Source organism: Lepisosteus platostomus, chromosome 5 (assembly GCF_059453375.1).
Source record: "Lepisosteus platostomus isolate fLepPlt1 chromosome 5, fLepPlt1.hap1, whole genome shotgun sequence".
NCBI lineage: Eukaryota > Metazoa > Chordata > Actinopteri > Semionotiformes > Lepisosteidae > Lepisosteus > Lepisosteus platostomus.
In genome coordinates this window covers 42,075,899-42,099,755 of record NC_142615.1, presented here as the reverse complement: position 1 = coordinate 42,099,755, position 23,857 = coordinate 42,075,899, and the positions used below count along the sequence as shown (strand labels likewise).

The following is a 23,857-nucleotide window of genomic DNA, read 5'->3' as shown; positions in this document are numbered from 1 at the left end:
AAAAATAATCAGCACTGTCTTTTTTCTGTGCGCATGACCGTCTTTTAAAACATATAAAATCACGAGTTCATTGATTTCTCCAAATAACAACAATACATTTTAACCCTTCAATCCAATAGTTTTACTCCAAGTAAAAAGCAGCGCAATATATAGAGAGATGACATTCAAAGATTTCAACGTTCTTATTGGATTGCCTGTATGCAGATATCGCTCAGAATTGCTAATATGATTTTAATTCAGTTTTTCTCTACTACTTTCAGAGTCTTTTATTGACCTTGCTGAAGCAGAGAAGTGACATAATCACAAATGCAACCAGTTGTGCAGCTGTTTCTGGTTAATAATGATTAATGCGAAAAAAAAACCAGCTCCTTGCATTAAGAGTCCTCCCTCTGGATTCCTCTGAAAGCTGTGCGAATTACTCACTGCGTGTCCTGTACTGTGTAGCACAGTGACAAGAACGCCTTGAGTTTTTTTCTGTATGTGAAGGAAAATGCAAAAGAGCATGAAAAGTATTGATGGTATAAAATATCCATGGTACAACTCGAGAAAGAACTGAAGGACAAAACAATGACATTTGATGATTACAAGAGAAACACAACCGTCCGAACATGGGCTTGGATCCTGACCGCTTGCGTTAAAAGACAAAGCAAAGGATATAACCTGTAAATGTCTTCATGTCTTACAGTTTATGAAATAAGACAATTTCTTACTTTCTTGATAATTTCTTACTATTGATAGATGCTTTTTTTTAATTTTAACAGAATCACAATTACAAACAAATGGGGTTAAACTGTTATTCACATACTCTAACGAAGAGAAACGTTAGTGTCTTCCGGTGTGTGAGCCCATCTCTCAAAAAATAAAAAAATAAGTTCTATAAATTTAATTGTTCTATTTTTCAGGCTTGCATAGTCTTATTCATATTTCAGTTAAGCCTTTTCCTCTGTAGTAATTTCATTTGATATTAAAATTAGTCCTGATTTACAATTTTTGGACATGGTTCATCTTAAAGAATTTTGTAATAAGTTTCAGTTTGGGAAAATCGTGCCCAGAAGCTACCAAAACTGGTAATGTTCACATAATGTGTAATGCAAAAGCAGCAGTTGGGGTGGGAAACAAAAGGCATTTCTTGGTATGAATCCTTAAACTTCATAGATGGCGTTCTAGGACTTCTCGCTTCAGATAAAGCTGTCAATACATCATAGATTTCTACTCAATCAATATCAGCAGTGTTATCACTACCGAACGCTAAATATAGATCCTGGCAATAATTCATGAGTTGTTTGTTAGAAAATTGTTTATGGTTTTTTTTAAACATATTTTCAATACCAGACAAAAAGTCGAAAGTTTCAATTTCATGCAACTGATGAAATCTCTCTTCGATGGAAGTTATAAGTACAGTACATCCAAAATACTGCGGAATCAATCAAATGTACATGTTTCTTGTGGATCCAGAAGATCATTTTGAGACTCAAAACATGCCTGTCTTTTCTTTTTTCGAGGACGAAGGAGTAGCAGCAGGAGTAGCAGTAATGGCAAGAACGTGTTTAGAGTTCAGCACTTCTCATTTCTAATGCAGAGCCATCGACTCGGAAAGTACCGCCCGCGATAAAAGAAATTGCAGAATTGGTCTGTTCATGCTGCCTACACGCTTTGAATTGCTGGCATTTTCTGCAAGCGTTTGAAGTGGAAATCTAATAAGTAAATTGATTCTTAAAATGTAGAGAGTTTAGAAAAAAATATATTGGTGCTTTTAGAAAATATATTTCAAGGATGTAATTGCTGTGCTACAGTACGTGCAGAATTTTAGAAAACAGTGCGTCAACAAAGAACACTGTTTAGGTTACTTTAGAAGACAAAGTACCAAAACAATATATGCTGTCTGGGTCGTTAGAATTAGCTGAAAGTAACTGATTAGCTTTGAATAACAAATCTATTGCTTCTTCTCTCGCTCTATGATGTAATCTGTTTTGTCTCAGGGAAAGGGAAGTTTTTGAAGGGACAAAGCACTGAGCTTTTTTACAGCGCAACGTCTTATAAAAACCCTGTACTGCTTTTAACAAATTGAGTCTCTGGTTGCACTTTGCAGAGTGGCAACAGGGCTCCCAATATTGCAATATTGAAATTAAGACCTTACTCAGGTGAGAACTCTCTCTTGTGGCTTCCTTGATAGTTATATTTCCATGACAATTTGGGGGCTCATCCGGGATCACAAACCTGAACGCGAACGGCTGCTGAAACTCCATCCGGACCCGGACAATTTTAGCAAATTGGACGAACCTTGGAGGATAAACTGTTTATCCTTCCAGAGACGCGTCTGGAGAATTGGCAGCTGGCTGACGTCAGTAAGTGATCCTTTAAAATTAATAGTTTGAGAACCGAGCCACAGGGGTGTTCTCACGCGGGTTTGATGAGTCTGGGACTCATATAAAGAACTTATCTTAACACAGACGTGTGGTTTTTGCTCTGCGGAGTAGTTGATGTGATAAGGTTCTAAGTAAGGCACCGATCGGTAAAAATGGGAAATTAAAATTCAAAGACGAAATTGGGACAGAGCAGTCCAGCAAAAGTACATGTACGACAAATTCAGAGAAACAATTATAGCCTGTGTTAGAGTAAAAAAAAAATTTATGTTCATGAACTGTAAAGCTAGGGTAATAGGTGTAAGGGAACTTGCACATAATTTATATATGATAATTAGGGGCCCATAACTATGAAGGATCTTTGTAAGTGAATCAGAATGGACAGAGGAAAGTTGAATTAGGAAAAAGAAGTTTCCTGAAGAAGGATAAACTTTGAAGAGAAGGAGAAGAAAGGAAAGAAAGTGAATTGGAAAACTTATGTAATGGAAAGAGGAATCACAGAAATAATGGGAAGCTTCAAAAAAGACTAGTCTTGAAACTAAAGAACAGCAAGCTGCAGCTAAAGTCATGGCCATGCCTTCTAAAAAGAAAAAGTCTCCACCGAAACTAGAAAGCGGTCAGGAGCCAAAGCCTTTTCACTTGTTCATGAAATGCCAATGTGCACTTTTACAGGTCCAGAAGGAACATTGACATTGGTCTCCTAGTGAATTATTTGCATTAGTTAAGACTTTTCCTAAATTGCCTGATGACCGTAAAGAATTTCGAAGAAAGGCCAGCCTTGTTCTTGATTGTCTTAAGCCTCATTACAGTTACATAACCTTGTTGCTAGATTATATTGTTCCTAAAGGTTTACAACGTCCTCTAAAAAGGAGGAGGCAGATTGGCGGATACGTGACCCAAATGATGAAGAAGTATCCATCTAAATTAAACCACACGGACATGGAGAGGAAAAGTTAGGCGGCCGCTTCTAAAAAGAGGTAAGGACTCCTCTTTTCTAAAAAGTCCCTTTTCCTCTCCATGTTGCTGTGGTTCTGAAGCAAGTACAACAGAAAAATGAGTTAATGGTGTATGTGTTTTTAGATGCCTGTTTTGTGAAGGTGGGGTAGAAAAAAAGGGATTGCTGAAGGAATAGCATCTCGCCCTGCCCGTGCGAAACAATCCAGGTGTTGCATCCTGGTACACGACTGCAGTACGGCTGAAGGTAGTAACTAGAACTGTACTCGCAGAAGAGCCGAAAATGGTAACTCGATTCAACTGTGTGTTTAAAGCCAGGATTTGGAACCTGGTCCGTGTTCCCGAATTTTGATAGTTCGTCAGTTTGTCTCGACTGGGGGGCTCCGCGGGGCACGTGGGAGACGTGAAAATGGTTTAGTGTGAAGAAAAAAAAAAGTTTGATTAATCCAAAGTGAAACTTAAAAGAAATATGTCAGACGGAATTTAGGATGAACAGGAATGTAGAAAAGTGTATGAACATTTGGATAAAAATAAACAATATTTAGAGGAATATTTGAGAATTCAACAGAATATCATAGATGAGACGCAAAAATCTCTGATGGAAAAGCTAAAAGCAATGAAACGAAACGAAGTTATATATGCAGAAAAAGAAACAGCAAAAGAAGAAATAGAAGAGAGAATCTAGGAGAAGGGTGGGAATTAGTGTGGAGATTTTTGAAAGAGCATTACCCACCGAAATCTGATTAGAGAAAAGTAACAGCATGTCAGCAGAAGGAAGTGAGGATGTTTCAGATTTTACAGAAAGGTTTATAGCTTTATGGATAGTATACTCGGGGTTAGCCGATGAGAAGGAAGTGAATGTAGATACTTCCACAGTAATAAAACAAATTTACTTGAGTGGGTTAAAACCTGATGTTGCCAAGAATGTACAACTATGCTTTCCTGATATTACGGACAGCGGAGACAGATTTGATTTAATAACTTGCGAAGCATGCATGCAGAAGTGCGAGCGCTGCAAATGGGAGGTAAAAAGACTCCCAAGGAGGAGAAAAGGGAGCCGCCAGTTTGTCGAAATTATTGTGCGACTTTAATGTTATACCGAGATATAAAACCCCAAAGACAAAACTACTAATAAGCTGGTGTGCAGTTACTAAAAAAAAGGTGTTTTTTGGAGAAATTGTAAGAAAGAGGCTTGATTTCACAATTAAAGAACGTCAGAAGCTGAAACGAGAGCCGTGCGTGAACTAACAGTTTTAATCTAGTAAACCCCTCTGTAGCCTTCCTAAATTTATCTCAGGATTTAAATAAAAGTGAAATAATCTTACAGTGTGCAGTAACTGGGGGACACAGGAGCACATCTGTCCTGTTTTTAGACTAAAACAGCATAAAGATGTGATATAAAGTTTTCTAACGGGTAACAGGAGGCTACAGGAGAAGGGGTGCAAGGGTTGTGTTTAAAGCAAATATAAGCTGTCACAGTCTGCTTGGGAAAAGATAGATAGATAGACAGATAGATAGATAGATAGATAGATAGATAGATAGATAGATAGATAGATAGATAGATAGATAGATAGATAGATAGATAGATAGATAGATAGATACTTTATTGATCCCGTGAGGGAAATTGCAGTGCAACAGCAGCTTAACACACACAACACAGCCACAGTGTAACGAATTATATACTAATAGTACAATACATACAATACAATACAAGAATTACTCACAGTCCGGACACACAAGAGGAAACTAGAACAGAACAGTACACAGAAAATCGTATCACACGTATGAATATAAATATAGATGTAACCATAGATATTAATATAAATATAAATGTATTGCACAGGTCCCAGGCATATATTGCACAAAAGTGGTTGTAAACGGGAAAAAGAAAAAGAAAAAGAAAGAGAACAGATGTAGCAGTAGATGTGTATATGCGTTTAGTCCAGAAACAGGTCACTGTCGCTGTTGCCTCTGCCAAGACGCAAGGTGGATGCGTTGTACAGTCTTATGGCAGACGGCAAGAATGACCTCCTGTAGCGCTCCCTGTCGCACCGTGGATGAATCAGTCTATTGCTGAACGTGCTCTTCATTCCTGCAAGCCTGTCATAGAGGGGATGGGAGAAGTTGTCCATGATGGCCTCTAGTTTGGACATCATTCTCCTCTCAGCCACTACCTCCAAGGGGTCCAGGTCAGACCCAATGACAGAGCTTGCTCTCCTGATGAGCTTGTTCAGCCTTTTGGAATCTACTGCTCTAATCCCAGAGCCCCAGCACACCACTGCGTAGAAAATGGCACTCGCTACCACCGACTGATAAAACATGTGTAGCATCTTACTACACACAATGAAGGACCTGAGCCTCCTCAAGAAGTAAAGTCGGCTCTGTCCGTTCTTATAGATGGCCTCGATGTTCTTAGACCATTCCAGTCTATCGTCAATGTGCACTCCCAGGTACTTGTACGAGTCCACCATCTCCACGCCACTCCCATGGATGTAGACAGGAGTAGGTTTGACCTTTTTCCTCCTGAAATCTACCACCAGTTCCTGGTTTCAACTACTGATGTGGGTGGGGGACACCCCAGACCTGTTTTAGGCCCAGACTGCAGCATTTTATAAGGAATTACTGCATGAAATAGCATTTATGTAAACTAACTCAATAGAGTTATGTGATATTGTGATTGTTTTACCTAATTAGGGAATCCATAAGGCCGGGCTACTCCAAGTATTGGATCTTGAGAGGAAAAAAAGGAGTATAAAACCAACTACATGATAAAGCCAGGGTGAATGCCTTCTCAGAACGAGCTTGTCTAGTGACGTATTGGTTTAAGGGGGGTAGTGCAGTCAAAAGACAAAATTGCCTTGACCCCTGCAGCAGAAACCGTTTTTGATGTTTTGAAACAAGCTTTCTTGCAGACACTGGCCCTGGACTGTATTCCCTCAGATGGATCATCTGTATGTAATCTGTCTGTAAGTGAAAGAAATGGGTTGTGAGCCATTGTGCTGGTGCAGGAGGATGGAGATAGGCATCGTCTGGTGGGTTATTATTATTCAGGACCCCTTGATGCGGTGGCCAAGGGGCCGTGTTTATGTGTTGTACAGGCTACCTGCCTGGCTGTATAAACTGTGAATAATCTGGTGTAGAACTAGCAGACCGAATGAAAATATTTAATTGAAACTTGTAAATATGCTAAATGGAAAATTGTAGCCATTTATATAGACTGTATATATACATTTGGTGTATGCCACAATTTTGGATGGCAGTGAAGGAATAGGGATTTCCCCAACATGGAAGGGACTCCAGTCAAGAATGCTGGGTTTGTCTCTGAACTGTTAGAAGCTTTGCAGCTACTGACTGAAGTAGCTGTGGTAAAGTATAAATCACATAATAAAGAAATGTTTCCAGTAACTCGAGGGAACAACTTTGCAGATGTAGCTGTCAGGTGCACAGTCCTGGTAGAACAGGAGTCTGAGACCCCTGTGAGACCTCTGTTGGTGAAAAGGGGACAGCTACAGGATATACAGGCTGAGGCCTCTAAAGCAGAGAAAAGCACATGGTTAGAAAAGAGTGTGGTGCTGCCAGCACACTGGACGCTCTGCATGCCCTCACAGCCTAATGCCCTTTGTAGCTCGACTAATGCACTCTGTTGGACACCTGGGTGTGAGTCAAATAGTGTGCCGGTTACCCAAACCTGGGTGGGGACCGTGTTTGAAGCAGTAGCCACTTATGTGGTATCTCAATGTGATGCTTATCAAAGGAACTCAACTACAGTTCAGGTGCAGGTGCTACAGCTCAAAAGGCCTGCTCCTGAGAAACCTTTCATGCAGTAGCAAATGTTTACAACCTTGGCTCTTATAATCTGTTTTCCCAGTGGGTTGCTGTCACTGCCTCTGTGTCTACCAAACACTTGATGATGGAGATAAGCCCTTGGTGGGCACTGCCCTACCGCTTGTATTATGATCAAGGGACAGGCTGTGGCTGGATTATTCGGGGTGAGATGGACTGAGATCACCCTCAGTCTGCTGGAACAGTGGAATGAAGGAACAGAAAAGATTGACTAGACATCAGACTGAAGGAACACCATGGGATGCGGGCTGGATCAAACAGAACTGTGTAATAGAGCCTGTTTGATATCATCACAGGCCAATCAACGAAACTTCCTGGAGGGATGAATTTGGCTAATGGATTGTTGAATTTGCTAATTCTCTATTGTAGTATTGTAGGTTGTTAATTGAAGTGGTGCACGGGGCTGGTGAACAGGTGCTGGACGCTTGGAGACCTCCAGTAGAGGGAAGACACGACCTGATACCTGGCGAGTGGGTGTGGGTGAGGAAGATATACCCTGCCGGATGTTGCAACCCTGCTGGGAAGGACCATATCAAGTGCAACTGACTACCGACTCTGCCATCTGAGTGACAGGATGAGATCGCTGGATCTACGCATTGCGCTGACACCGAACCACTGCACCAGAGACTGAGTGAACATTATTATATTGTCACTGTTTCTGTGTTTGTTGAGCTTCCTGAGGGGGGGTGACAGTGTACCTGTTAAGTGTAAGGAGTTTTACTTTTATAAATGGGGATATGGAATCAATACTTTATCAGTCAGCCACAAATAATAATCAGAGCTCCTGTTGGGATTGTATTGCTATAAAAGATGCTCATGGGAGTAATCCCCTTTGATAGAGGTGATTATTTAGGTTTATTGGCATGGGTAAATAGCCCTGCTTTTAGTCTGAGTGTAACTCAGATGTATTAGAATGGAAATAACTGTATGGTCCTCGCTATAATCACAGTTTTAGGCCATTCTCTATTAGGGTGATAGACAGCTGTTTAGGTGAGCAAAGAATAAACAGTACTTGTATTCTAGACAATTATTAGCAAATTAATGACTTAGCAAAGCACATCTATGATGAAGAAAAATATATATCATAATTATAATCCAGATGATTGGGGCATTGGTGCATGGCTACAGTCTGTGCTAGGAACCTGGAGAGGGTCTCTGGTTCAATACATATTTGTGTGTCTGGTATTATTCGTTATAATCATACTGTTAATATCCTGCTTGAAAAACATGTGGACTAAAGCTGCTGCTTCTGTGCTAATTGTACGCCCTGAAGGGATCATGAAGGTCAAAAAATGACTTCATGGGAAAGGTTCTCTTATCTAGTGCCAGAACCTGATGGATAGAACAATATGGTTTTAAGGGGGGGTTACCCTTGGGAATGATTCCCCTAGATGCACATTATTATTATGATTTGTTTGTTCATAATAAGATGTTTTGCAGGAACGGGCCAATGAGAAATTTTACAACTTCAGCTAGAATTGTTCTGCAAAATGGCACAGCTGAGGCAGTGGAACAATGTGTAGATTTTTCTAAGAGTTATTACTCTTCTGGTGAAAGACTTCAGGAAAAAGAAGTGGTGTTCACTCAGGTGGAGGGGGCCGTACCAAGGCTGCTGACCACTGCGACTGCTGTGAAAGTCACGGAAAGGGTGCCCTGAATTCATGCTTCCCACTGTAAAAAGGTCACAAACGAACTGAGCAAAGCGCAGGAGTGATGTCTCCACAGGGATAGATGGGGATCACATGCTTGGGACTGATGTGCCCAGCCTTTTTCCTTTTTATGTGGAAGCCTGTCACCACCCAGAAAGAGGAAAAATCTAAATGCGAAGCCTCTTTGTATACAAACTGGCTGAATGAAACTGATAATGAGGGGGATATGAGTAATTTGTGGTATAAACTTATAAATCATACTGTAAAGTTAAAGAAATTTAATGCATCTTGTTATGTATGTGCTTTAATGCCTCATTCTACAGCCTCACCCATTTCTCTCCTGGTTAGAATCACTGTTTGGGCCAGGGGGAATGTTTTTCTTTAAGTTACTAACACCGATTATCGTAGCTGTGATACTTGTCTTCCTGTTTTTGTGTTGCTGTACGACATATATTATTCCAATGCTTTGAAATATGGTAATGAATATGTTTGCGCATCAGTATGTCCTGATAAGAACGCAAGAATCCGAAGTATGGGAGCCTCCTGGGAGTCCATATTGTATTGTACCAGCGGAGCTGCGAGGGCCTCGATCAGGACCAGCGGCAGCGGCTCCAGGCACTACTCGCCCAGAACGAGGATCTCTTTGCGGCGATAGATGAGGACTGCACCCACACTGCCCTGGTCCAACACGAGATCAACACCGGCGACGCTCGGCCCATCCGCATCCCACCGGGACGCATGGTTCACGCCAAGCGGACCGCCACCGAGGAAAAGATCCGGGAGATGGCCGCAGCGGGGGTGATTGAGCCCTCCGCGAGCCCGTGGTCGGCGCCTGCTGTACTGGTAAAAAAAAAAGACGGCTAGTGGAGGTTCTGCGTCAACTACCGCAAGGTGAACAAGGTCACCCGGAAAGATTCCTACCCCCTGCCGAGGATAGATGACGCCCTAGACTACATCACCGGGTCGACCTGGTTCAGCTCCCTGGACCTCCGCTGCGGCTTCTGGCAGGTACCGCTTGCTCCCGATGCTCGCCCGAAGACGGCCTTTTCTATCGGCCAGGGCCTCTGGCAGTTTACTGTCATGCCTTTTGGCCTGTGCAATGTCCAGGCGACGTTCGAGAGGCTGATGGAGAGGGTGCTGGCATCTGTCCCGCGGAACCAGTGTGTGCTGTATCTGGATGATCTGCTGGTTCATGCCCGGGGCTTCGACCAGGCCTTGACGAACCTCCAGGCGGTGCTGGCCTGAGGCTCAACCCCCGCAAGTGCGAGCTCCTGCGGCGGGAGGTGAGCTTCCTGGGACATGTTGTTGGACCGCGAGGGGTGGCTACGGACCCAGGTAAGGTCGCCGCAGTGAGGGACTGGCCGACTCCACGCACCGTCATGGGGGCCCCCGTGCTGGCCTACCCCGACCCACGGTTGCCGTATGTTCTCGACACCGACGCGAGTGACTCGGGGGTGGGTGCGGTGTTGGTGCAGGAGGGGCCGGATGGGGAGCGCGTAGTGGCCTACTATAGTCGGGCTTTGACTAGGCCTGAGCGGAACTACTGCGTGACCCGTCGCGAACTGCTGGCGGTGATGGCGGCGGTCCACCACTTCAGGCCGTACCTGTTCGGGACCCGGTTCCGGCTGAGGACCGACCATGCGTCCCTCACCTGGCTGCTCCACTTTAAGGAGCCGGAGGGGCAGATGGCGCGATGGATAGAGATCCTGCAGGAGTACAACTTCACTGTCGTGCACCGTGCGGGGTCTCGCCATCTCAATGCCATCTCAATGCCGACGCTCTCTCGCGGCACCCCTGCGAGGCCGCGGACTGCCACCACTGCGCCTGGCGGGAGCAGCGTGAGGAGGCTGTCCGCACCGTGGCGGGGGTGAGCACTGCGGCCACGGCCCGGGAGGGGCCGCTGGGGGTGGGCCTGCCAGACCTGGCGCAGCGTCAGGCAGCTGATCCTGACGTGGGGCCAGTGCTCCGCTGGAGGGCAGCAGGAGTGCAGCCTACGCGAGAGAAGCTCGCCCCGCACCCAAAGTCCGTCAAGGCCCTCTGCGCCCTGTGGGAGGCTTTGGAGGTAAAGGACGGGGTGCTGGGCCAGGGGTGGCGGGTACCCTCCAGTGGCGAGGTACGGTGGCAGCTGGTGGTGCCTCGGTCGCTCCGCGGGGCGGTGCTCCGAGCGGTGCACGGCCAGCCGGGCATGGGGCACTTCGGCAGTAAGAAAACCCTGCAGCGTCTCCGAGGCCATTTTTATTGGGGTCTTTGCCACCGGGACGTGCAGCGGTACTGCCGAACGTGTGCGGTGTGCGTGACGCAGAAGGGTCCCCCCGAGCGCTCTCGGGCCCCCCTCCAACAACATGTTGCTGGAGCGGGTGGGGGTGGACGTTTTGGGCCCCCACGGTGGCAGATGCACTGCTGGAGGGGATGTTTGCCAGGCTGGGGGTGCCGGAGGAGTTACACAGTGACCAGGGGCGTAACTTCGAGTCCCAGGTCTTCGCCAGAGTGTGCCAGCGCCTGGGGATCACTAAGACGCGGACCACACCGCTGCATCCCCAGAGCGACGGGTTGGTGGAGCGGTTTAATCGGACGCTCGCCACCCAGCTGGCCACCCTGGTGTCCCGGCACCAACGGGACTGGGACCGCCACCTCCCCCTTGCGCTCTGGGCGTACAGGACCGCGGTCCAGGAATCCACCGGGTGCACCCCGGCCTCGCTCATGCTGGGCCGGGAAATGCGAACCCCGGTGGACCTGGTCTTCAGCCCGCCGCCCGGAGACGGGTCGGCACCGCCGGCTGGACCGGACTACGAGTGGGACCTGCGGCAGCGGATGCAGCGGGTGCACAGCTTTGCACGGACCCACCTGACACAGGCGGGGGTCCGGCAGAAGCGGTACTACGACCTGCGCTGCAGGGGGCCTGCCTTCCAGCCCAGGGACTCGGTTTGGGTGTACAACCCGCGGCGCCGCAAAGGCCTCAGCCCTAAGCTGGCGCCGTCGTGGGAGGGTCCCGCTGAGGTACTCGGGGTGGTGGGCGAGGTCTGCTACCGTGTCCGGTTGCGAACACGGGGGAGAGTGGTGGTCCTGCACCGAGACCGCCTGGCCCCCTACCGGGCCCGGGAGGAGGAGCCCTGTGGGGAGGCTCTAGAGGAGCAGCCGGGGCTGTAGCCGGCCGATAGTGGGGCGTCCGTGGATCGCCAGCCGTCACCGCGGCGCAGGGTTCCACAGCCGTTAGCCCAGTATGAGTACAGCCTGAGGGGGGTGTTCGACGTCGGCGAGACGCCAGACGCCAGACGCCAGACGCTTCAGGTGGGGGCAGTGTAACGCCCTCGCCTGGTGGTGAGGAGAAAGCACCCCTAGGCGCTCGTAGTACCGCTGGGCATGCTGGGAGTGGTAGCCGGGGAGAGTCTGAGGGTCAGCACGATGACCAGCGGCTGACCCTACCTGTGTAAATAATGTCCTAGTAGTTCTAGTGCCCTGTGTAGTCCTGTAAAAGTATAGTGTGTTGTTAGGTAATTACCACCCTAACTATGTGTACGTGTTCCGTCAGTCTCCTCATGTGTGTGTATATCCTGTGTTTGGTTTTCTGTTAATGCTTGTTTGTTAATCGCGTCTTCACTCGTCCTTTGTTCTGAAAAGAACCTGCAAATGCTACAGCATTTACTTTATAAACACCAGTATTGACGCTTTGATCAGTATATTTATTATTAGTAGACAGTCTTATAAATTTACAATTTAGATTAAGTCTGGTAACAGTTTTACAGTTAATTTAAATCATCAGACCACTAATGGAACTGAGAGCTGGGTGGAAATAAAACCAGGATACACATTTTAACCTCCAGGATCAGGAGTCTGATCCTCCTGGCTTCTTTACTCTGAAGATTCGTGTAAAACTCTTAAAAGCGCTTATTTCAGGGACTCGTGCTTGTCCTCTACTGCTCCACACGGGTACGCTTTGTAACACAATAATCTGCGATGTAAACTTTTTTTTTCTGTTTAATGAATTTTATTCCAAGGTTTGTCGCTCTCCTTCTCCAACTGTGATGATTCGCTTCTCTTCACAGTCCGGTGTGTTTTTTTTTGGGGGGGGGAGATTTTATATGAAGAAAAGCCCCCCGGGCTCCGTACAGGAGTCTCCTCCAGCTCTGCTTTGTCAGAAAGAGCGCTGTGACGTCACAGACACCAGCCAGAGCGCCGGGATCAGAGAGCGAGACCGCGGGAGACGCGCGGAGGGAACGGAGGAGAATTATTGATCACTTATGTATCGACAACCAATTTATTCAACTGAAGGACCATAGAATAATCGATTAACTTCTCTGATTCTTGAGTACTGATTCTTTACTTGACCCTGTTTAAATATCTAGAAAACAGTCAATAAAGACTGTATCGATCAATTACCATAGTGCGTTTAATGTTAATAATGTTCAATCCGAAATTAAACAATGATTATTCATATTATTATTTAGGTAACTCTATCCTAGAGCTAGAAAATTATATTCCAAGTTGATAAATGTATGTAAGTAACAGTTTAAATGCATTTTTTTCAGTGTTTATAAATCATAAGTATGGTAACCACGGCAACAGCCGGCACGTCACTGTATGTGTCTAGGTGTCTCGCATTCGTCACAGAGAGTGTATGTGACGTCACGGGCAGCAACTAATACTACTACTAGTGTATTCATTTTAACATTAGTGAGAGTACAACTGGTAGTTTTAATGGTAGTGTTCATAACAAAGTGTGAGTATTAATAACAAAGCGCTTGTTTGTTAATCGCGTCTCCACTCATCCTTTATTCTGAAAAGAACCTGTAAATGCTACAATATTCTTTACTCAGCAGCTTTTTAAAAACAGCTCCCGTGATGTTCAAACCGATTTTTTACACAGAACACTGACACAGCTTTGCGTTCTGAATCTCTTTTTCTCGTGCGTTTATTTAATGTGGCACAATGCACTGGGATAAGGGTATTCTGTTCACAAACCAATAGCATTTAAACCACAGCACCCACAATGCTGCAAGTAAGTGTTTTGCACACTAAGCAGAGAGCGATGTCTTCCTCGTTAGTATAGTGGCGAGTATCCCCACCTGTCACGCGGGAGACCGGGGTACATCAGGACGGCCACAACGCAAAGTACTGACCCCTATACGATCACGGCGAGTTACCGATACACACGTGACAGGGCGGAAAAGGCTGTGCTCTCTTCGTGTGACATAATTCGGAAAAGTCCTGATGTTGCATTTCAACTGAGCCCCAGTATACATCGACCCTTGGACACTATGAGTGACAACTCTCTTGCGTGTTTTCTCATATTTATGTAGTTTGCTTGCATGATGCCCAGAACAGCGGGGTTGTGTGCTCCCATATGGTCTAGCGGTTAGGATTCCTGGTTTTCACCCAGGCGGCCCGGGTTGAAAACTCCATACTCCCGGTATGGGAATGTGTCAGTTTTGCCTCCTGCTTTCCAAAAGATCAGCACCATACGAAGGCACTGGAAGCAGCTGAATCGCATTGGCGAAGCTCAGCGCTGGGCCGCTGGGCACGTCTTACCACCGTTTCCGTAGTGTAGTGGTTATCACGTTCGCCTCACATGCAAAAGGTCCCCGGTTCGAAACCGGGCGGGAACAGCCTTCTTTTGTCGCCACGCACAAAAGGGGATTGGGGATTCGCCTAGCGCTGTGATCGAACAGACCCACTCACCTCTTAGTGTGGCGGGATCTGCACAGTGCATGTCGCAGCGCATCCTGCTTTCACTTCAATGCGCGTCCTGTTGTACCCCGGTCTCCCGCGTGACAGGTGGGGACAGGTGACAGGTCCTATACTAATGAGGAAGACATCGCTCTCTCCGACCCCCGGCATCATGTCCCGACCCACCGTGCTGGAAGCCGACGCGTGCTGTGATTCCTTTACGGAGCAGAAATGACAACCGAGGAGCCGAGAGATCATTTCAGCATTTCGCGTCTGATCGGAAAACACAGACGACCAACTCGGAGTGACTTGCCTTTGACGCTTATCAAAGCGTTCTTTGTGCATCGAACAGACCCACTCACCTCTTAGTGTGGCGGGATCTGCACAGTGCATGTCGCTGCGCTTCCTGCTTTCACTTCAATGTGCTTCCTGATGTCGAATCGTGTGCCGTGCGGAGGCTCTGAAAGCGAGAGCAATGAAAAGGTGCACGACGCTGTGAAAGAAAACAGAGAAGTGAAAGGCAGTCCTTTCTCTAAGGAGGTGAAAGAAAACCCCGGTCTCCCGCGTGACAGGCGGGGATACTTGCCACTATACTAACGAGGAAGACAGCGCTCTCTCCGATCCCCGGCATCGTGTCCCGACCCACCGTGCTGGAAGCCGACGCGTCCTCTGATTCCTTTACGGAGCAGAAATGACGACCGAGGAGCCGAGAGAAAATTTCAGCGTTTCGCGTCTGAACGGAAAACACAGACGACCAACTCGGAATGACTTGCCTTTGACGATTTTCAAAGCCTTCTTTGTGGACGACGACTGCACCGCCTAGCAGATACAAATGGGTTGTACAACTTTGAACTAGCAAATGGAAGAGGGCTAAGCCCCCTCTCTTTTAGCCCAGGTTCGATCTGTCTTCCAGAATCACCAGGGCACACACACACACACACCCGTGCCGTTGAAGTGCTCTGCTTCATTTCTAAGGGCAACTCAACATTCACTCCTACCCCGAGTGCAGAAAAGACAGCATCCGCAGCAACAACAGCTCAGGTCTCTGCACAGGAGCTAAGCTGCCCCCATCTCCTCTGCTCTGCGGCTCCTGCGGAATGGAGTCCTTCCTGGAGCCGTGTTTGCAGGCGGCGGCTCCCCGCGCCCTCTCTGTGCGTCATGTCCAAGAGCTCCTGGGAGGAAGAGAGAGCCCTCCCACTCGGGGGCTTTTCAACGGTCTGTGTGAGGAGGGGCGGGTGTGTCAAGTAGCTTATCGAGCGGAAGCCTGGGGCGGCGGAGAGCTGTGATCGTGCAGACCTTGAGGTGTCACCTCTTTGTCTGCTTTCCCGCCTCCCCTCCGCCCAAGCTCTGCTCCAAAGTAGCCCGGCAAACCCTCACACCTGCACGTGTCACAACCTAAGGTGTGGTCATGAGACACCCATGGGGTGTCGTTCTGTTCTTGCTAATTGTTTCCTGCCCGTCGCAGGCAGGAGTCCATGCGAGGAAGATGCGCTGGACAGAGCTCAGAGGGCGCACCTGGGTGGCTTTCCTTCAGAGTGACGTTCCTGCAACACTCTCCCGCTACTCTTGGTGCGCTCATGCCGCAACACAGGAAGGCTGGAGCAGGTGGCTGTGGGCTCTGCGCACCGCCAAAATAGCTCAGTTGGGAGAGCATTAGACTGAAGATCTAAAGGTCCCTGGTTTGATCCCGGGTTTTGGTATTTTGTTTCATCGCGCCCTTTGTTCCTCTCTCCAGCGCACCCTGCCTAAAGTGACGCTCCCTTTCTCAGCCCGAAACGCAAGCGAGACACCAGCAACGGTCCTTGCAGGTTTCCGTAGTGTAGCGGCTATCACGTTCGCCTACCACGCGAAAGGTCCCCGGTTCGAGACCGGGTGGAAGCAGCCTCGTTTTGCACGCTCCTGTACTTCACAGAGGTCTTGAACGACCGGTCATTTGTTCCCAATGTATTTCCGGTGCCTTTGTGCACTCTTGTACCAAACGCACGTTCCTTCTATACGTGGAGCCGATCATTTGCAATTGGGCTGTGCCGACAGACCAGGACGAGCTCCGTCGGCTCAAAAGCAGCGCAGGACCTGCAAGAACAACAGAAAGATTAGCATCCAACGGGGGCCTCTTAGTGAGCCCAAGATCTCATCAAGAATCGGCTCCAGCAACAGGGCTGGGCGCATTGTTCCATTCTCCGACCACTCTCGCAGTAAACAAGTCCCTCCTGGTCTCTGCTTGAAATGCACTTTCCTGCGTTTGCTTTGTTGTAACTGGCTTCCCCTGCATGGGCGAATGTGAAGAAGATCCTTAGTAAGTCATTGAAGAAAACCAAGAAGAGGTCGCAGTGGCCTCTGTCGTTCATCAACGATCCAGTCAGGCAGTACTCCTCCTATTCTGCCAGTATGCGGATTCGAACCGGGGTTGTTGCGGTGCATTTCAACTGAGCCCTAGTATACATCAACCCTTCGACACTCTGAGTGCCAACTCTCTTGTGTGTTTTCTCCATCAAGCAGGTCATGAAGGCAGCAATTACAGTTTGCTTACATGACGCATGCACAACATGGCTGTATGCTCCCATATGGTCTAGCGGTTACGATACCTGATCTTCACCCAGGTGGCCTGGTTTCAGCTCCTTGTATGAGAACATGTCAGTTTTGCCTCCTGCTTTCCAAAGATCAGCACCATGTTTTACGCCTCCCCCGAATATCGAAGCTGCCTCTAAATCTGCAAATGAAGATGAGTCGATAAACCACTTGTTTTTCGTATAACTATACATATATTCATTTATTACTGATTTCATTCATTGAGCAAGGATACAATAGAGGTACAGCCATTCACTGTTTGACATGTCTGCACTGGTACAGAACCTAGCAATCAGAAAACGGGTGAAACTGTCTTGAGAATTAGCATACAGTACCGAGGCCCCCATGACCAAATAAAGGCTAACCTCGATAATCAGCCTAAATAATGCAGACAACAGCAAAACGACTGACTTTGAAAAGGGAATGAATGTCCGGAAGGAGTAGTGTAACCAGCTTGAAATGCTTCTACGGACCTCTAACTAAAAGAAACCGGGAACCAGCAGTGGCATCGACTCCTTTCAAACTGGGATCCTATCGCAGCTCGTGGTGTCCTAACTCTCCCGTATCTGATATTGGACCAAGCACATCAGGAGAGAGCGCGAACGCAGTCCCCCACTACCAGAAATTATGCAGTCGCGATTCCCACATTTGGGGAATTCGCAGGGGTCAGCACAGCCGGAGTGCAATGGCCGAGCCTCGCCCTGGGTGAATCGATTTTTTAAGAACTTTATTTTCTTTTCACAAAAAAATACAGGACATCACAAATTAGAAAGCTTTACATTAATATACATACTTAAAACAGTATATATAATCACATCTCATTACATTTTGACACGGTACCAGTTATATAGCAACAATTTATTTTTTTCTAGTGCAAATCACATTCTTTACTTAAACATGATAATGTTTTTCACAGTTTCTTGAGATATTGACCTATGCTCTCAATTTCCCACAGATTTTCTGCTTCCTCCCTCCCTCCACAGATCTCTGAGGTAATAGTTCTCTCGGGTGATGAACAGGGCCAGGCTACCTGCTGCCTTGACTGGGACCTCGATGCCTTTGAACAGCCCCATGTTCCTCACTCTCCACAGGGCGTCTTTCCCACTGTTCACCACGGCCCAGATCCTGTCAAACACGTCAGGAGGAAGTTTGACAGGAGAGATGCCGTTGTAGCGGCAATGCTTGTTAATAAGACAGAATTAGGCGGTGGTATTCTGTCCTAAATGAGGCCCCATCTCACCCTCCATCTTTGTGGTGCAGCCACAGAGAAAGTATTCATGCAGGTTGATTTAAGATGTTTTCTTTTGATAATGGACAGCTCCCAGATGGGGATGCACTTAGCTTAGCCTGGCTATCATGATCAATGGTCATCCATTGGTGCCTCTCGGTCTAGGGAGTGCCGAATGGACATCTGGACTGCATTCCTAAGTGTCAAGAGTAAGTGACTCATATCTCACCTTGACCAACCAATCAGGGACTGGCAGGGCGTGGTAATACCACGTGGGTCTCTAATGCCCGCCAAACTCTCAACCAATCAGCACACATCTGTGTCTTGGTCAAAAAGGGAGTGCAAGCTCAGATCGGGGCTCTCCTTGGCCATTTTCGCGCATCCTCAGAGATAATCACGTGACAACTGCTGTTGTCTGCAAAGGGACTTGGACTTTGTTCTAAGCGCGAGGCCGAGGATCCCATACGTACTCAGAATTCTACCAACGTGAATGATCCGCTTGATCAACGGCAGCCTACAGTTGGACCCTCATCGACAACCTGAATAGCTTATTCAGAAGCAGCGCTGGACCAGGAACGAACCAGCTTCTTCCCAGGCAAAAGAGTGACTTGTGAGGAATCGCGGTCACACTCTGTGCATAGAGACTTTCTACTAGCCAGCTGGACTGCTGGTAGATCTCCTCGGAGCAACGACTGCCTTGCGCGCCGCAGTCAGATTCCTCCGCCCGTCCTACTCCGAGCTGTACCTCAACTGGTTGGCCGGTAGCCAGAGGACGCCGGGACAACGCCCATTGGACAACCGCTGGAACAGAGGCTGCAACAGAGCCTGTCAGCTGGTTTGGTGTTCATGCCGGGAGATTCCAAATCCATACACAGTGGATAAGTAAACCCCATGTTCTACATTGTGTCTCGAGAATTCAATTGTACCTCAACACAAGTTGTTATCAATTTAATTCATGAGTAATGTATTTACTTCCGAGTTTAGAGTAACAGTGGGTAATAACACTGATTAGCGATTTGGTAACCGAACGATATATATTGACATATATTCTCTGTTGTGTATCTCTTTGTGTTGGCATCTCTTCGAGATTATATACCTTGTATATTGATAACCCTCACAGTAAGGTCTGCCGCTCGTATCAAGGCAGACTAGTATATGTTTGGTGCACAATTTATCTGAATAAATGTATCTCGTGTATTGAACCCGTGTGTGTGCGTTGTTATTTGTTCTGACGATTGATTTTCTAAAAGCCACAACGAACAACCTCGTGATTACTGCTACAATTAATAATTGTCTCAGTAAACCCATCAAACCTCTACAACCACGATACACCACCATAAACTATATTAATTTAGGAACATAAACATATAGTGTAAACTGTATATGGCTGGTATTGGTAGCATTTTAAGCATCAAAGTCTTACATGTAGTAAGATTTTACCACGTTTCAGAAACGTTTTTACATGCTCCTTCTGACCATCTTAACTTTATATACTTTGGGAAAAGTCATAAGATATTAACATTTTCTGTGAATGTGCTCGTTATCGGAGTAAACAAAAGCATACTTTTAGAATTTGATTAATAGGGAATATAATATGGAATCACGTACCTAAAGAAATTAATAACGATATAATTATTTTTATGTACTGTAGCTCAAATAGTAGTATAATACACTTTCTATGGATACATGTGCTTCTACGCAACGCAGAAGCACATCCACAAGTAACATTACCTAGCTAAGAGAAGACATTGGCTAGCCATTATGATAAATACAGTGGAAAAAAGCAATTGGGAAAATAAGACCTGCTGATCTGTTATACATACCAGGAAGAGAACAGAATATGATTTTTTTCTGTTCGAAACGTGTGTTGTCTTTATGAAATTCATGTATTTTAAACGTTTAATTAAGAAGAAAAAAACTTACAGAAAGATACTAAGCTGATCACGAGATAGAAAGATCACCCGTTTTTCGTGCATAAAAAGTGGCTATTAACTGGGTGAACTGTTATTAACTGGAGTCAACTGGGTGAAAACACATAATATGAACATGAAACAAAACAAAAAATAAAAATAAGATACAATCTACAGACATTAAAACCGGTGTCATGGAAATATAACTATCAAGGAAGCCACAAGAGAGAGTTCTCACCTGAGTAAGGTCTTTATTTCAATATGGGGAGCAACCAGAGACTCAATTTGTTACAGGCAGTACAGGGTTTTCATAAGACGTTGCGCTGTAAAAAAGCTCAGCGCTTTGTCCCTTCTAAAACTTCCACTTTCTCTAAAAGAAAACAGATTACATCAAAAAGCGACAGAAGAAGCACGAGATATGTTATTCAAAGCTTATCAGTTACTTTCAGCTAATTCTAACGACCCAGACAGCATATATTGTTTTGGTACATTGTTTTCTAAAGTAACCTAAACAGTGTACTTTGTTGACGCACTGTTTTCTAAAATTCTGCACGTACTGTAGCACAGCAATTACATCCTTGAAATATATGATCTAAAAGCCCCAATATATTTCTTTGCAAAGCTCTCTACATTTAAAGAATCAATTTACTTATTAGATTTCCACTTAAAGACTTGTTCGGCTGGCGTTCGGGGAGTCGCGTTTTTCAGAATTGTATTGAGATCGTTTTCCACAGAGCTCAGATGTCAAAGCACAGCAGCAGCTCTCCACAGCGATCCCCTATAGCGCCCTTTCTCCCGCAGCTCCGTCCTCATTGGAAGGAAGCAAGAGTGAAAGGCTGAAGTGAAATAGAGCGGGGACGAAGGCAGTGAAGAGAGAGAACGTGGGAAGAAGAGAAAAACGCAAAGGAAAAAAAGCAGCGTCGTAAAAGAGGTGACGGAGCTGTCCTCTCAATAAGAAGGGTGCCAGCGAGCCTTGCTCTCGCTTACGGCCACACCCCCTTGAACACGCCTGATCTCGTCTGATCTCGGAAGCTAAACAGGGATGGGCCTGGTTAGTACTTGGATGGGAGACAGCCTGGAAATACCAGGTGCTGTAAGCTTTAAAGCGCAGGAGGCGCCCTATCCCTGCTCGCTCGCTCATTCCCCTGTTCACACATGCAGTGCGGCTTGTCCGTCTGTTTATTTGTCAGCTTTGGCGAGACACGGGTGCTTGTGTATTAGCGTGAGCGTTTTTTATTCTGATCATGAACAGTTTTACAAGTCCGCAAAGGATCAAGGAAAGGTTTATCGCCAGCTGAAAAGAGACACAGCGCTTCGGCTGTGGAGACTTTATTAATAAGGCCCCTCAGTAGTTGAGATCTCTGTTATACCCATCTAGAAACATGCAATCAGCATGTTATTGCTGAAGCAATAGTCACAACATTATTCCACACCTGGGTGAGAAGCGGGTTATGATGACAGTCATGCTTTCTACACCTTATACTGAGCTCAGAAATGGACCAAGCGGACATCTCACGAGCAGATCCCTCCGCGTATAAGAAAGGCAACTTGTCTCAGCAAAAATACCACGGATTCACATCCAAAATATGATAAAAAGGCAAAAACCCCACACTTGGAATGCAAACGTACCCTAAAAAGGAAACACGGTTTTAAAACCAACTTGATTTTCCCCTGGAGAAACGTTTTTATGGACACACATCGCATCTATTACACATGTAGAACTAAATATAAAGATAAAACTTAATATAAGAAGTCATGACATATCACACATGATGAAGTCTGGTCCAGAATAAACAGTTTACACTGACCCACCTTTATTTACCCTGGTCACTCACTTCTATTAACTGTTTAACTGGGTAACAAATTAATATTTCAATTTGGGATCTACACCTGGGAGCCCTGAAATGTTGGCCAGAGGGGAGAAGCTGATATTCAGACGTGTGAATATATTTAAAAAAAGGATCTGATGTTGTTTTTCACCTGTCTAATCAAAGCTTGTTCAAAAATTATCTGATTATAGGACACACGAGTTTATAATCATACTCATTCCACTTTTTAACCCCGTATATATGCACAATATGAAACGTATATACACTAAATCTCACGTGTGACTCCCATAATATACATTTCTTTACGAAAATTAGGAACACTTACTACAATTATCAACCCCCCATGACGAGGCAATATTTCATACCTTTGTTTCTTTGTGGGTTCAAAGTTCTGTCCTGTCGTTTCACACGTAATGTTTTGGTAGTTATCTCAATTTTCCTTTGCAATTATCTCCAAGATCATCATCAACTTTTTGTAAAACGCTATGCACAACTGATATTTAAAGAAAGTCCTGTACCAAAACGTCTTCGTAGGGAAAGACAACTTTTTTTCCCTTACGTTAGTCGCTACACGGTTACTCAGAAAATCCATTAACCGCCTTTAAAAAAAAGTTTCGTTTTTTATTGTGGTTCACTGACATTTCTGTCACAATTCTGAGGGACCTCAAATAAAATTCACTTGCCGGTATAAAGACGCCGGCGAGGATAAGACAGGTATCGAGCCACCTGCGTATCTAGCGGACGTTTAAAATAAAAAAAAATGGCGTGTAATGTTGCGAAGGGCTACTGTTTTTTTTTATAGTTTGTCGATTGTAAGGGACGTGGGCCGCGATAGAAATACTGGACGGGGTGGGAAAAGGTTTATTGATGGTTTATTGTACCGCAACGGTCACAATTGACTCACCAGCAAAGATGACGCCGAGGCCACATCGACTCCCTCCCGCCCTGCCGGACATAGACGTCATAAACCCTTCCGAGGCGCAGGAATTATAGATCACTGTAGTTTCTTCTGGACCCGGGTTAGGGACAGTGTGCCCTCCGTGAGAGTCTTCTGAGGAAGCCAGTGTCTCATGGGTGTCCAGGCTTGGTACCATCTGTCCATCACAGGACACACAGACACACACACTCACACACCCTGGACAGGACACCAGTCCATCACAGGACACACACACACTCACTCACACACCCTGGACAGGACACCAGTCCATCACAGGACATACACACACCCTAGATAGGACACCAGTCCATCACAGGACACACACACACTCACACACCCTGGACAGGACACCAGTCACTCACAGGACACACACACACACTCACACACCCTGAACAGGACACCAGTCCTTCACAGGACACACACACACAACCTGGATAGGACACCAGTCCCTCACAGGACACTCAGACACACACACTCACTCACACCCTGGACAGGAACCAGTCCATCACATGACAAACACACACTCACTCACACACCCTGGACAGGACAGCACTCCATCACAGGACACACACACACCAGGGCCAGTTTTCCCAGAAGCCAATTAGCCCAAAAGCCTGTCTTTGGACCCGGAGAACACAGGGAGAACATGCAGACTCCACACAGACAGTCCCCCCCCCCCCCCGGGTCCAGACCCGAGCCCGGAGCCCCCCCGCGCTGAACCCCTCCGTACAGACGGCCGCACACAGCTCCGTTGTTCCCGATTCCCGAGGTGATCTGTTAAAAGAAGCCGGTGTGTTGCCTCCAGGTGACATTTCCTACTGGAGTCAGGACAGGAGGCTCTTCTGTACACAGAAGGGGGTGGGGGTGGGGAACAAGCCGCCCAGCCCTGTGGTTGAAGCCGATACCCCGGCT

The 23,857-nt window shown here is 46.3% G+C and overlaps 3 non-coding genes and 1 pseudogene across 3 annotated transcripts; 3 read left to right on the top strand and 1 right to left on the bottom strand.

Moving 5' to 3' along the window:
* Positions 1–14,339: 14,339 nt before the first annotated feature.
* trnav-cac (transfer RNA valine (anticodon CAC)) lies at positions 14,340–14,412 on the top strand. Its single transcript has one exon. It is a non-coding gene; the product is annotated as a tRNA-Val (tRNA).
* A 1,869-nt stretch (positions 14,413–16,281) lies between these two features.
* Positions 16,282–16,354, top strand: trnag-acc (transfer RNA glycine (anticodon ACC)). The gene has a single exon. It is a non-coding gene; the product is annotated as a tRNA-Gly (tRNA).
* A 1,274-nt stretch (positions 16,355–17,628) lies between these two features.
* LOC148666713 (U1 spliceosomal RNA) lies at positions 17,629–17,793 on the bottom strand. The gene has a single exon (XR_015938644.1). It is a non-coding gene; the product is annotated as a U1 spliceosomal RNA (small nuclear RNA).
* A 3,367-nt stretch (positions 17,794–21,160) lies between these two features.
* Positions 21,161–21,279, top strand: LOC148666712 (5S ribosomal RNA; annotated as a pseudogene).
* Positions 21,280–23,857: the final 2,578 nt, after the last annotated feature.